At 35.4% G+C, this 14,501-nt stretch overlaps 1 protein-coding gene and 1 pseudogene across 1 annotated transcript in view; both read left to right on the top strand.

The window, feature by feature from the left end:
- LOC137032448 (B-cell receptor CD22-like) overlaps positions 1-14,501 on the top strand; it is a 45,009-nt gene that overhangs the window by 15,831 nt on the left and 14,677 nt on the right. The gene's annotated exons all lie outside the window — the stretch shown is intronic.
- LOC137031541 (B-cell receptor CD22-like) lies at positions 6,146-13,315 on the top strand (annotated as a pseudogene).

The raw sequence follows: 14,501 nt of genomic DNA, 5'->3' as shown, positions 1-14,501 counted from the left end.
GTCATAAAAAATCTTCAAATCAGTGGAAAATAGTCTGCCATTTGGTACAGTCGATATACATTTTGCATTATGTATATGATATTTCCCTAATAGAATAAGAAGTTTAACTATATTATCCATTCCCATTGAACCAGTATCACTATCCATAAACAAGACCATTATATCAGTTATAGTGGGTTTGGGCTATTTGAGAGCATTTGCATGTGACAGGAAGTGCACAAGACTGTCCCAGGTCTAAAAAAAAAAGCCACTGCTCTTTACAAACACTCAAATATGCTTTGTGTATCCCATCATGCTTCATGTTCAGGAACTCACATTCCCCAAAATGTTGAGGACAATATTCCAAACTAAGTTAAATTATATATTGTAATTAAAATAAAACTCTGTAAACTCTTGCATTTGTATATCAGGTTATCAAAAGCTCTTCACACACTTGCAGTCTTCACATCTACACGAGCAAAATACAGGAAATATGTCATGTAAGTAGACAAGTGGTCAAGAGTAAAGACTGCAAGGCACACGTGATGAAAAGATGCTGAAAGATGCTGCTAGTTCGAAGCTGGACAAGTTAAATACAAATATATGGATACAAAACTGTATATGACTACATTTAGAGTCAGAGATGACAGAGAATCAGACACTATGAAGTGACACACGGCCACTATTAGAAAAACAAGCTTAGAAGATCTCATAAGATTGATGTTTAGACATTCAGAGGAAGCATCTGTAATATTCTAGTACTTAATCAGCAAGTTCTTATTATTGACAAATTGCTAGTCAAAGTTTATCAAATGCACAATCAAGCAATTATTTTCTTGGTTCCTTAGGAAGCGGCAAATAAGTTTGAAAACATTATTACATGAGCATCTCTGAGAACAACTCTGTGAACCTGGTTTAGAGTTTTTACTCTTATTTCATGTGTTTAGTCTGAGGTGTTCTCCGTGATGTTACTCTTTTGACTTGATAAACCAAACCAACACTAGGTGAAGTGTCATGAATAAGATCACATGTTAAAACATAAGGTGTTAACCACATGTGCTTCAGAGTGAGAAACCCAGTGTTGTTTCAACCTGGTCATTTTAGTGCTGGCAAAAGGTAAGAGCATCATTTACTAATTGTTCTTGAGATTCATTATCATCAACTAGCTTTCTATTAAATTAACTGTATTTTTTAATGGTGTGAATGACTCTGTTTTGAACAATGTACAAAGCTGCTGTTTGTGTTGTAATTGTGGGCTATGAAGTGTAGATTGGAATGAAAAATTAAAGTATTTTAGCATACGGTGGAAAATGTGAAAACATGAAGGGGTCTGAGCTGATATTTACAGAATATTAAGATATAACTCTGGCCTTCGAAATCCACTCTCCTGCAGAGTTTAGCTACAACCTTCATCAAATTCACCGCCTATATCTTTCTAGTAGAGCTGTAGACCTCGATCAGCTTGTGTTTGATTAGATTTGGAGCAAAACTCTGCAGGAAAGAGTAAAGAACCCCTGATCTAAAGACACTGTTTGCTCTGATTTTTGGAAATAAAATGTTGTTTAATAATATACTTAACACGATTTTTCAGCTCGGTGAGTAAATACAGCTTTTGTTAAAACACTTTATCGTTTATGACTACTACAGCATAAACTGGTGTTTAAAATTCTAGCTGGTCTTCTGCAGGAAAGACATTTATTTTAGGACAAGCATGATAAAATGAATAGATTTTTCTTTAATCTTCATTTTTTTCTGCTTTTTTTATTGTAGTGATTGTGTAAGTGTTTAATGTTTGGCCATGTTTTAAAGCGATCAGAGCAGGATTGTGTGTGTTTTGTCATGTGTATAAGGTGCACTTTGCATTGTAGATGAGCTCGATTTGCACTAGCCAGAAAAAGGAACTTGAGAAAATGGAGAATGTGTGATAAACCTGCTTAACCACAGTATTTCTAAACCAAACCTCAATAAACACCACCACCGTCAATTTAAAAACATATTCTTTCTGTAAACAATTATAATATATTGTGTTTCATTTAAAATAAGCATGTGATATTTCATTTGTCATGAAGGCTTAAAAACACATTTCATATTTCATATTGGTCATTTGTTAAAATTATTTGTATTGGGTGTAAACATGATTAATATGTGAACATGATTTATGTGCAAATTATTTGTGAAACTACATAGAAGCATTTTGTATTTCTTCTGTTTATTCTGTAGTTTTCACGATGTTCATGGTGCATGGTGCTCTTTGAGAGGAAGAAATAAATTGACACCCGTTTGAAACTCTCTGCGTCTTGATTGATATATCCGAGGGGCCGCTACAGAGTGGACTACGGTGGTCCTGTCCAAAAACCCACTCTTGAGGTCATGGCTATGTTTTTTTTTTTTTATTATTATTATTATTTTTTATATATATATTTTTTATTGAAACAACAGTGGGGAAAAACAAAGAGATTTGAATATATAAAACAATTAAATCAAAATTCTGTATCTTACATCACAAATCCATCATGTTTCTATTATATTAAGTATCCTTTTCAACAGCTTAGATTGTACTGTATTGATGTTAGAGTCATAAAAAATCTTCAAATCAGTGGAAAATAGTCTGCCATTTGGTACAGTCGATATACATTTTGCATTATGTATATGATATTTCCCTAATAGAATAAGAAGTTTAACTATATTATCCATTCCCATTGAACCAGTATCACTATCCATAAACAAGACCATTATATCAGTTATAGTGGGTTTGGGCTATTTGAGAGCATTTGCATGTGACAGGAAGTGCACAAGACTGTCCCAGGTCTAAAAAAAAAAGCCACTGCTCTTTACAAACACTCAAATATGCTTTGTGTATCCCATCATGCTTCATGTTCAGGAACTCGCATTCCCCAAAATGTTGAGGACAATATTCCAAACTAAGTTAAATTAGATATTGTAATTAAAATAAAACTCTGTAAACTCTTGCATTTGTACATCAGGTTATCAAAAGCTCTTCACACACTTGCAGTCTTCACATCTACACGAGCAAAATACAGGAAATATGTCATGTAAGTAGACAAGTGGTCAAGAGTAAAGACTGCAAGGCACACGTGATGAAAAGATGCTGAAAGATGCTGCTAGTTCGAAGCTGGACAAGTTAAATACAAATATATGGATACAAAACTGTATCTATATGACTACATTTAGAGTCAGATGACAGAGAATCAGACACTATGAAGTGACACACGGCCACTATTAGAAAAACAAGCTTAGAAGATCTCATAAGATTGATGTTTAGACATTCAGAGGAAGCATCTGTAATATTCTAGTACTTAATCAGCAAGTTCTTATTATTGACAAATTGCTAGTCAAAGTTTATCAAATGCACAATCAAGCAATTATTTTCTTGGTTCCTTAGGAAGCGGCAAATAAGTTTGAAAACATTATTACATGAGCATCTCTGAGAACAACTCTGTGAACCTGGTTTAGAGTTTTTACTCTTATTTCATGTGTTTAGTCTGAGGTGTTCTCCGTGATGTTACTCTTTTGACTTGATAAACCAAACCAACACTAGGTGAAGTGTCATGAATAAGATCACATGTTAAAACATAAGGTGTTAACCACATGTGCTTCAGAGTGAGAAACCCAGTGTTGTTTCAACCTGGTCATTTTAGTGCTGGCAAAAAAGGTAAGAGCATCATTTACTAATTGTTCTTGAGATTCATTATCATCAACTAGCTTTCTATTAAATTAACTGTATTTTTTAATGGTGTGAATGACTCTGTTTTGAACAATGTACAAAGCTGCTGTTTGTGTTGTAATTGTGGGCTATGAAGTGTAGATTGGAATGAAAAATTAAAGTATTTTAGCATACGGTGGAAAATGTGAAAACATGAAGGGGTCTGAGCTGATATTTACAGAATATTAAGATATAACTCTGGCCTTCGAAATCCACTCTCCTGCAGAGTTTAGCTACAACCTTCATCAAATTCACCGCCTATATCTTTCTAGTAGAGCTGTAGACCTCGATCAGCTTGTGTTTGATTAGATTTGGAGCAAAACTCTGCAGGAAAGAGTAAAGAACCCCTGATCTAAAGACACTGTTTGCTCTGATTTTTGGAAATAAAATGTTGTTTAATAATATACTTAACACGATTTTTCAGCTCGGTGAGTAAATACAGCTTTTGTTAAAACACTTTATCGTTTATGACTACTACAGCATAAACTGGTGTTTAAAATTCTAGCTGGTCTTCTGCAGGAAAGACATTTATTTTAGGACAAGCATGATAAAATGAATAGATTTTTCTTTAATCTTCATTTTTTTCTGCTTTTTTTATTGTAGTGATTGTGTAAGTGTTTAATGTTTGGCCATGTTTTAAAGCGATCAGAGCAGGATTGTGTGTGTTTTGTCATGTGTATAAGGTGCACTTTGCATTGTAGATGAGCTCGATTTGCACTAGCCAGAAAAAGGAACTTGAGAAAATGGAGAATGTGTGATAAACCTGCTTAACCACAGTATTTCTAAACCAAACCTCAATAAACACCACCACCGTCAATTTAAAAACATATTCTTTCTGTAAACAATTATAATATATTGTGTTTCATTTAAAATAAGCATGTGATATTTCATTTGTCATGAAGGCTTAAAAACACATTTCATATTTCATATTGGTCATTTGTTAAAATTATTTGTATTGGGTGTAAACATGATTAATATGTGAACATGATTTATGTGCAAATTATTTGTGAAACTACATAGAAGCATTTTGTATTTCTTCTGTTTATTCTGTAGTTTTCACGATGTTCATGGTGCATGGTGCTCTTTGAGAGGAAGAAATAAATTGACACCCGTTTGAAACTCTCTGCGTCTTGATTGATATATCCGAGGGGCCGCTACAGAGTGGACTACGGTGGTCCTGTCCAAAAACCCACTCTTGAGGTCATGGCTATGTTTTTTTTTTTTTTTATTATTATTATTATTTTTTATATATATATTTTTTATTGAAACAACAGTGGGGAAAAACAAAGAGATTTGAATATATAAAACAATTAAATCAAAATTCTGTATCTTACATCACAAATCCATCATGTTTCTATTATATTAAGTATCCTTTTCAACAGCTTAGATTGTACTGTATTGATGTTAGAGTCATAAAAAATCTTCAAATCAGTGGAAAATAGTCTGCCATTTGGTACAGTCGATATACATTTTGCATTATGTATATGATATTTCCCTAATAGAATAAGAAGTTTAACTATATTATCCATTCCCATTGAACCAGTATCACTATCCATAAACAAGACCATTATATCAGTTATAGTGGGTTTGGGCTATTTGAGAGCATTTGCATGTGACAGGAAGTGCACAAGACTGTCCCAGGTCTAAAAAAAAGCCACTGCTCTTTACAAACACTCAAATATGCTTTGTGTATCCCATCATGCTTCATGTTCAGGAACTCGCATTCCCCAAAATGTTGAGGACAATATTCCAAACTAAGTTAAATTAGATATTGTAATTAAAATAAAACTCTGTAAACTCTTGCATTTGTACATCAGGTTATCAAAAGCTCTTCACACACTTGCAGTCTTCACATCTACACGAGCAAAATACAGGAAATATGTCATGTAAGTAGACAAGTGGTCAAGAGTAAAGACTGCAAGGCACACGTGATGAAAAGATGCTGAAAGATGCTGCTAGTTCGAAGCTGGACAAGTTAAATACAAATATATGGATACAAAACTGTATCTATATGACTACATTTAGAGTCAGATGACAGAGAATCAGACACTATGAAGTGACACACGGCCACTATTAGAAAAACAAGCTTAGAAGATCTCATAAGATTGATGTTTAGACATTCAGAGGAAGCATCTGTAATATTCTAGTACTTAATCAGCAAGTTCTTATTATTGACAAATTGCTAGTCAAAGTTTATCAAATGCACAATCAAGCAATTATTTTCTTGGTTCCTTAGGAAGCGGCAAATAAGTTTGAAAACATTATTACATGAGCATCTCTGAGAACAACTCTGTGAACCTGGTTTAGAGTTTTTACTCTTATTTCATGTGTTTAGTCTGAGGTGTTCTCCGTGATGTTACTCTTTTGACTTGATAAACCAAACCAACACTAGGTGAAGTGTCATGAATAAGATCACATGTTAAAACATAAGGTGTTAACCACATGTGCTTCAGAGTGAGAAACCCAGTGTTGTTTCAACCTGGTCATTTTAGTGCTGGCAAAAAAGGTAAGAGCATCATTTACTAATTGTTCTTGAGATTCATTATCATCAACTAGCTTTCTATTAAATTAACTGTATTTTTTAATGGTGTGAATGACTCTGTTTTGAACAATGTACAAAGCTGCTGTTTGTGTTGTAATTGTGGGCTATGAAGTGTAGATTGGAATGAAAAATTAAAGTATTTTAGCATACGGTGGAAAATGTGAAAACATGAAGGGGTCTGAGCTGATATTTACAGAATATTAAGATATAACTCTGGCCTTCGAAATCCACTCTCCTGCAGAGTTTAGCTACAACCTTCATCAAATTCACCGCCTATATCTTTCTAGTAGAGCTGTAGACCTCGATCAGCTTGTGTTTGATTAGATTTGGAGCAAAACTCTGCAGGAAAGAGTAAAGAACCCCTGATCTAAAGACACTGTTTGCTCTGATTTTTGGAAATAAAATGTTGTTTAATAATATACTTAACACGATTTTTCAGCTCGGTGAGTAAATACAGCTTTTGTTAAAACACTTTATCGTTTATGACTACTACAGCATAAACTGGTGTTTAAAATTCTAGCTGGTCTTCTGCAGGAAAGACATTTATTTTAGGACAAGCATGATAAAATGAATAGATTTTTCTTTAATCTTCATTTTTTTCTGCTTTTTTTATTGTAGTGATTGTGTAAGTGTTTAATGTTTGGCCATGTTTTAAAGCGATCAGAGCAGGATTGTGTGTGTTTTGTCATGTGTATAAGGTGCACTTTGCATTGTAGATGAGCTCGATTTGCACTAGCCAGAAAAAGGAACTTGAGAAAATGGAGAATGTGTGATAAACCTGCTTAACCACAGTATTTCTAAACCAAACCTCAATAAACACCACCACCGTCAATTTAAAAACATATTCTTTCTGTAAACAATTATAATATATTGTGTTTCATTTAAAATAAGCATGTGATATTTCATTTGTCATGAAGGCTTAAAAACACATTTCATATTTCATATTGGTCATTTGTTAAAATTATTTGTATTGGGTGTAAACATGATTAATATGTGAACATGATTTATGTGCAAATTATTTGTGAAACTACATAGAAGCATTTTGTATTTCTTCTGTTTATTCTGTAGTTTTCACGATGTTCATGGTGCATGGTGCTCTTTGAGAGGAAGAAATAAATTGACACCCGTTTGAAACTCTCTGCGTCTTGATTGATATATCCGAGGGGCCGCTACAGAGTGGACTACGGTGGTCCTGTCCAAAAACCCACTCTTGAGGTCATGGCTATGTTTTTTTTTTTTTTATTATTATTATTATTTTTTATATATATATTTTTTATTGAAACAACAGTGGGGAAAAACAAAGAGATTTGAATATATAAAACAATTAAATCAAAATTCTGTATCTTACATCACAAACCTCAATAAACACCACCACCGACACATGCAGTGAACTAATGATAACATTCACATGTTAATTAGGTATTGTCCTATAAAAAGTACACTAAAATCAAGATTAAAACTTCTGATTCATGACATCAGAAATAAGCCGCTGTTCATTTGTTGTAGGTGTTGCTCTGATGTCAGTCAGAATGGCTCCTCCTCTTCCTCTGATCTTCCTGCTCATGATTCACGGTGAGTGAATGACTAAAGAGGAAACTAAGCAACTTACATCCCCAACATTATTTGTACAAAAGCAGAGTCTTTTCTTCACTCTATAAATCATGTGTTTCAGGGGTTTCTAGTGCTGGTTGGGGTGTGAGTTACAGTCCTTCACACATCTGTGCACTAAAGGATTCATCAGTGATAATGAACTGCACTTATACATACCCTACTGGATATCAGATCAAGAACATGTTCTGGACCAAAAACCCTGTAAAGGGTATAGATCCTCCAGATCTGTCTAAGGACCCTGAATACAGTCAGAGGCTTCAGTATCTGGGAGATAAACAGCAGAACTGCACCATCAGACTGAGTCATGTGACACTGAAGGATTCACACGAGTACTATTTCAGATTCATCACTAATATAACAGAAGGAAGATGGATTGGTGTTCCAGGAGTGACTCTTACTGTCACAGGTGACTTTCATGAGGTTTCTCTCTTCTTCTGTGCATTATGTTGAATAATAATCAGTGTATGACAGCAGCACTAGATATAATGTGTGTGTTGTGTTCAGATCTTCAGGTGGAGTCTCCTGAGAGAGTGACAGAGGGAGATTCAGTCCGTCTGACATGTAAAAGCAGCTGCACTCTGACTGACAGAGCAACATTCATCTGGTACAGAAACTCACAGCCATTAACTGAGAGAAGAGACAGAAACAATGAACTCCTGCTGCAGTCAGTCAGAAGAGAGGATGCAGGCAGATATAGCTGTGCTGTACACGGACACAATCACATCTCTCCTGCTGCTGAGCTCAATGTCATGTGTGAGTACAGATTCATTAGTTGTTTAAAAAAATGAATAAGATGATTTCATGTTTTTGTTCTTTTAGACCTGTAAGAATTGAAAATATCCAAAGATATTTTAAAATGAACAAAGACATTTGCTTTACTGTTTCACACCCCTCTCTCTTGCCACGGGCCATTTGGGAGGCACAAAGGTGATAGTGATCAAGGCCTGTAGGCCAAGATGTTTGTACATCGGGGGTCTACAAATGGTCACACCTTTAGTACAGTGGGGGAAAGTTTTAACCTTCTCATTGGTCAGTTTGAATGTCTCACATTTGAGTTTCAGTCACATGGTCAAGGAAGGGATAAAAGAGGATTTTAACTGTTGCTCTGGTCTCTTTTCTATGCTCTTCTTCCTTGGATCTCGGGCACTCCCTTGCCCTCTCTCTCTCTCTCTCTCTCTCTCTCTCTTTATTTCTCTTTCTCTCTCTCAGGTAACTTTTTACATACATGCTGTGTACAATTAATGGTATATGGTTTTATCATCTCATACATCTATTTTGTAATTATTTTAAGTGTAGCCATAATCAGATATTGTCATTAAACCCTTTCTATTACAAATGATGTGCTAACTAGTTTTGATTTAGTAACATTAATGTGTTCCCTATTGCAATACAATTTTGTCACACTATAGCAACGCTCTCCCACATATTTTGCTATTATAACTGCGCTTATTTCCGTCGTTGGTATAAGTTGCAGTGGGTGGTAATAGACAAGAAATGTACAGTATTCTAACATCTTACTGATGAAGTTTCTTTAGTCGCTCGGCAAACCTTACAGCCTGAACCCCTGTAGGAGTTCCACCCTTACAGATGGTGCCGAAACCCGGGATCCCTTGCAGTAAGTTTTCTGAAATCTACTTTGATCGCTCATCAGAATGAGGACATTTTTTCACAGTTGAATTTGTGAATGGATTAAAGCTGACCATCTCACCAAGGAATGGGTAAGTCTGTTTTAATTGTTTAATGGTATGATATTCAGATCTCCTCAGGGATGGAAGGGAAAATTTCTGAAAAGAGTGACGTATTATTTGCTTTATGGAGCAAAAAAGTTGAGCCTATCTTTAATGGGAAATACATACCAAAAAATCTCAATTCAGATGATGACATTCTTGCATATTGGGACATAATTGGTAAACATCATAAGAAATCAAAACATGGTGAAATAATTGAGGCTTTAAACTACATGCGTTATAAACGGCTACATGAGTTAACAACATTTCTATCTTCATTTATGGATGTCAAATGTGAAGAAGTGAATTCTAAAAATGCAGAGGTACAAAAGTGTGAGGCAAAGATTCAGGATCTTCAGTCACAGCTGGATAATTTATTAGCTGAACAGTTAGTTCTGACTGAAAAGTGTAAAAAACACAAAGAGACCATTGCAGATCTCAAGGCTAAGCTAAATGCTCAAAAGTATCCCAAAACTCTTAACAACGATGGGGCTAAAAAGCATGTTCACTTCTTAGATGAGGTGAATTGCTCTAATGAATCTGGAATGTTTTGTTCAGAGGCCACTGCTCAAGAAAGTTTGCCTATTTCAGTTCTTAAGGTGATGCAGCACCGTAATAGCGCAGAGTCATGTACCAGAACGCATGGTGTTCAAGCATTTGAGAGTCATGGAAATCCTCAAACTCCAGGAGAACACAGCAAACAACCCGGTGGCAAAGAGAACAGGTTTTGCAGTTCCTGTCAGAAAATAGGCCATACAGAGGACAAATGCTGGTCACTGGGTAGGGGTAGACCTCCACCTTATTTTCAGAAAAATAGGAAACCACATTCTAAGAGCAAATATCAGTGCTCATTTGCAGGAAAAACTCTAAGTGAGTTAACTGCATTGTTCATGCAAGGCCTCCAACTTTTAACTTCACTTGCTAGTGGATTAGCAGCCCAATAGCGATCATCCCTTTTGTATTTTCAAATCTATAATTGTGCTAAACACATTGTGCGCATAGAACACATTAAAGTTGTTTGTGATACTATATGTACACATAGACTAGCTGAGTTTATTCTTTAAAACACATGATTGCTTTACTGTAAGTGTTGGATTAAACACTTAGGTTAAGGTTGTAGATGTTATTCATTCTAGGCCATGTATCTTGTGTTAATTGGAATAATAAGTGTAGTACTGAAATTGTGTAGCAATTTCAAGTTGCACGTGCACTATGTTGAATTTATTTGCCTCCTAAATGGAAAACTCAGCTATTTTCCATATAGCTAGAGTAAAACCATGTACAGGAGCATAGAATTGCCATGTGGCTACAATGTGATTCACAGTTGCATTAACCATGAAAATGCTTTCCTCACAACAGGATTCAGTAACTCTGAACTTTGCACTTTATCATGCTCTCTAACAAAAACATTGGTGTTGAAGGTTTTTGAGCCGGATCAAACCTCATGCTCACATTCTCATGCTGGCTCCCTGTTATAACAGGACCAAATTTGCATCACAATTGTAAAACTCCCTCACCTTTGTTTGGAGCATGATTGAATTTACACATAGCCACAGCTAAATGCAGCCACATAGATTTGATCTTCACACAAAGTCAAATCTACATCTACATATGTCTCACAAAATGTTTGCATATAATGTTTTTGTTTTTAAGTCTTTAAGTCTAGACTGCACTATAACTGTGAATTTCATCCAGTTGTTGTTGTTGTTGTTTTTTTTACTTTGGATTTAATAAATCACTTAGTTATTTGTCTCACCAAATTAAATATTAAAATGTTAGTATTTCTCATTCTACCTAAGCACAAAAGGTATATTATCATAAATGCATTTGAAACAATTCTGAAGCATATTTCATTTGTTTCTTTGTATTTTGTCCATTTGGCTTGTAACAATGTTTTTGGACATTTATTCAATTGAATCTCTGTATTGGTTACACTGAATAATTTGTTAATACTCTTCATGAAATGGGGTGTTTTAAACCAACATTTGTTGTTTTGTTATTATGCAATTTATTTCAATGTTTCCAGAAACAATGTAAGAGCTTGTAAGATCTTCTTTTATTCTCACCTTGACCACTTTATCAAGTACATCAATTTAAGGGCATATTGCCAGAGACAAATTTAATCTGACCACATCAAACCTCTGACCAATGAAAACTGCCATATGTATGCTTTTGCTGTTTGTTGTGCTATATGTTGTTTTAAATCACAGGATCCCTGCTGCCAAAGTTCAAATCCTGTGTCTTGTCTCAAAGGAGGGACAACTGAGTTCTACCATTATCAGTGCCTGGTTCTTGTGGAGATGTTAAGTGTTCGATGGATGATTAGCATATCTATGAATGGTGCAACACCATTTGATGGACCTTCTCATGCAGGACTGAAAGAAAAACAAAGACTGAAGACTGACCGACTGCTATTGCAACAAGTCTGGACAAGAAGTCTGAAGTTGACATCTACACACAACAGAAAGCATGTCTTCATGGATTGTGCCACCTTTTGACACATGAGTGTGGCCAACGGTGCCAAGGAGGGACTGTAAGAATTGAAAATATCCAAAGATATTTTAAAATGAACAAAGACATTTGCTTTACTGTTTCACACCCCTCTCTCTTGCCACGGGCCATTTGGGAGGCACAAAGGTGATAGTGATCAAGGTCTGTAGGCCAAGATGTTTGTACATCGGGGGTCTACAAATGGTCACACCTTTAGTACAGTGGGGGAAAGTTTTAATCTTCTCATTGGTCAGTTTGAATGTCTCACATTTGAGTTTCAGTCACATGGTCAAGGAAGGGATAAAAGAGGATTTTAACTGTTGCTCTGGTCTCTTTTCTATGCTCTTCTTCCTTGGATCTCGGGCACTCCCTTGCCCTCTCTCTCTCTCTCTCTCTCTCTCTCTCTCTCTCTCTCTCTCTCTCTTTATTTCTCTTTCTCTCTCTCAGGTAACTTTTTACATACATGCTGTGTACAATTAATGGTATATGGTTTTATCATCTCATACATCTATTTTGTAATTATTTTAAGTGTAGCCATAATCAGATATTGTCATTAAACCCTTTCTATTACAAATGATGTGCTAACTAGTTTTGATTTAGTAACATTAATGTGTTCCCTATTGCAATACAATTTTGTCACACTATAGCAACGCTCTCCCACATATTTTGCTATTATAACTGCGCTTATTTCCGTCGTTGGTATAAGTTGCAGTGGGTGGTAATAGACAAGAAATGTACAGTATTCTAACATCTTACTGATGAAGTTTCTTTAGTCGCTCGGCAAACCTTACAGCCTGAACCCCTGTAGGAGTTCCACCCTTACAGACCCTCCAAAGAGTGCCTCAGTGTCCTTCAGTCCATCTGGTGAAATAGTGTCAGGAGATTCAGTGACTGATCTGCAGCAGTGATTCAAACCCTCCTGCTCTGAACTTCAGCTGGTTTAAGGAGAATGAAAGCTCAGCTGTTGGATCTGGACAGAGTTTCAGTGCACTACAGAGTGGACGCTTCTACTGTCAGGCTCACAATCAACATGGATCCCAGAGATCAGACGCTGTAACTGTCACTGTTAAAAGTAGAGCAGCTCATATACTTACATTACTCTTTCTAAAGTGATGCAAATTAATTTATTTTTTTGTAGATAAATAAATTTTATAGATACATTTTTTTTAGGTGATATTGTACATGTCCATTGGAGTGGTTTGTGGAGCTGCAGTTGTCCTTACGGTGTTGCTCATTTGGTAAGATGATGTGTCTAATAATTTATTGCAGGTATTTAACTGTATTGTAGATTTTTTTTTCATAATTGAAACGAATAAGAATAATTCTACACAAAGTTGACCGATGAAGATATATGAAATATTTTCCCATTTTGTTTTTAAGGAGAAGCAGGATGAAAAGGAGAAATGACACACTGGAGTCTGAGGTGAGAAAAATGAGTTTGGTTATGGTTAGTTTCCTGATCAGGTAAATGTACTAATGAAAGATTGAAAGTCTGAATGCTGTTGTGACTTTATATGGTGTCTGTTATTGATTCTGTTTTCTCTTTTAATGGCAAAGATGAATCCATCCAGACTTCATCCTGACAGAAATCAAGCTTCTGATGTTGAGTTGAACGAATCTGTTTATGAAAATGTAATGGTACATTAATGTTATAATTATCATCAGCTGGTGTGGACACTGATATAGTTATTTATTTTGTGTGTATATTTTTTCCTTTAATGGCAAAGATGAATCATTCCAGACCTTTTCATATGGGATGTCAAGCTTCTGATGTTAAGTTGACTGAACCTGTTTATGAAAATGTAACAGTAAGTTAATGTTATAGTTATCTTCTATGGGTGTGGACGCTAATATAGTAATTTATTTTGTGTATAATCTGTTCTTTTCTTTAATTACAAAGATGATTCAATTCATACTTCATGTGTGACGTCAAGCTGGTTATGTTGAGCTGACCGAGCTTATTTATGAAAATGTAATGCTAAGTTAAAGTTATAGTTTTGTCCATTGGTGAGGACCCTAATATAGTTATCATATTTTGGTGTGGACGGTAATATAATTATTGTTATCTCTATATATAGTACCATTGTAAAGGTACTTGCATATGAAGGCAGAAGATAAGTTCTAAACATTTAGGCTACGTCCACACGAAGCCGGAGCTTACCCTAAACCGATCTTTTTTTTTTCCTCGTCTCAAAAAATATCTGCGTCCACACGAAACCACTGAAACGACTCAAAACGATGTAGTATACATGCCAGACCATTATGTGGCGCTGTAATTCTGCCGCAGAAATGCACTTAAAGCAGCGAAGAAGACTTGGAGCATGCGCATAAACCTTGCGCGCTGAATACAAACTTTAGCAAAGCTTAGAAATAACACTTTATTTTGGTTCACTAGCTTCTGTAGCACGAACACAAACATGTAGAGTCT

Source organism: Chanodichthys erythropterus, chromosome 12, assembly GCF_024489055.1.
Source record: "Chanodichthys erythropterus isolate Z2021 chromosome 12, ASM2448905v1, whole genome shotgun sequence".
Taxonomy (NCBI): Eukaryota; Metazoa; Chordata; class Actinopteri; order Cypriniformes; family Xenocyprididae; genus Chanodichthys; species Chanodichthys erythropterus.
This window is presented reverse-complemented; position numbering and strand designations above follow the sequence as displayed.